This window comes from Amphiura filiformis, chromosome 8 (genome assembly GCF_039555335.1).
Source record: "Amphiura filiformis chromosome 8, Afil_fr2py, whole genome shotgun sequence".
NCBI classification, from domain to species: Eukaryota; Metazoa; Echinodermata; class Ophiuroidea; order Amphilepidida; family Amphiuridae; genus Amphiura; species Amphiura filiformis.
The window spans coordinates 26,033,510-26,035,086 of NC_092635.1; positions in this window are offsets into that span (position 1 = coordinate 26,033,510).

Sequence of the window (1,577 nt, forward strand, 5' to 3'; positions counted from 1 at the left end):
GTGGACGTCCTCTTCCTCGTTTGCCTTCCATAGCCCCATGCAAAATCTGTTTTCTACACCTCCATGTCCGGGCTCCATGTTTCCTGACAATATGGCTAAAGTACTTCAGATTTCTCTCCATTATGCCGCTTCTGATGGTTAGACTTGTACCAATCTTGTCGAGGATCCAGGAATTTGTTCTCCTGTCTTTCCATGTCACTCGTAGAAGCCTCCTGTAATACCACATCTCAAAAGCATCTACTCTTTTCCTATCATTCTTGGTCATAGCCCAAGACTCAAGATCCATAAGTGGCAATGGAAAACACAGTTGCACGAAGTAGGCGTACTTTGAGGTCAATGGATAGGCCTCTGCTTTTCCATATGCTTGACATGCCCTGCACAGTTGTCCTTGCAATAGCCAGTCTTCTCTTAATTTCAGTTGTGCTGTAATCATTGAACCCAGATATTCAAATTGCTTCACCTCCTCAATCTGCTGTCCATCTATCACAAACTCATCACTTTTCCGCTCTCTGTCTACAACCATTATTTTTGTCTTCTTTGTGTTCAGGAGAAGGTGTTTTTCTTCGCTGGCCTCTTTGATGCGCTTCAAAAGATCAATCAGCTCTACTCTGCTGCTACAAATAAGACTGGTATCGTCGGCGTACCTCAGGTTAGTAATTCTTGTACCGCCAAACTTCACTCCACCTTCAAACCCCTCCAAAGCTGTTCTCATTATGTCTTCAGAGTAGATGTTAAATAGGTTTGGTGATAGCATACAGCACTGTCATAAGCCTCTTCCAATCTTAAACCAATCTGTGTCCCCACTACTTGTTCTGACTGCCGATTCCTGGTCTTCATATAAGCAGCTGATCAGATCCACAAGATGACTTGGGAAACCCATCTTTTTCATAGTTTCCCACATACGAGGGTGGCTAACACAGTCAAAAGCTTTACTGTAATCTATGAAGCACATGTAAAGAGGAAGTCTATGCTCTCTGCATTTCTCAACCAATTAGATCGTGTTAATCATGGTATCTTCTGAAGATAACCCAATAATATATTGTGTTATTCATGCTATAGCTAGTAGCATAACCAGGATGGTTTTTTTCAGAGGGGGGGGGGGCAAGGCAAGTTTCAAGGGTGGGGGAAAATTTGATGCAATGCAGCAAAAAGATCAACAAATCTTAAATATCAGGGTGGCCAGCATCCCACAGAGGGCAAGACTTCCCATGGGGGACAGCTGCCCCCCTTGGAGCATAGCAACACTTGAACAGGCTGATCGTCATTTTCCGCCAACATTTGCTTGTATTTTGCTCAATGGAAAAAATGTAACATCAAATGACAACATTTCAGGTCTACCTGCAAAGGCTTATGTGATTTACCAAAAAGGTGGATTCTATGGTTCCCTAATCACTGAGCAAATTCTTCCTTTTGTTAATTGAGGCAGACATTATCCTGTGATTTTTGAAATGTGTAGAATAAGTTGATCCATTGAGATTGATTTCATTAAGAAACTGCCCTTGTTCAAGAGTAATGCTACTTTTTGTGCCCAATTTAGTACTCACAGACAAAAACAAAGTTCACATATTATCAGCAAA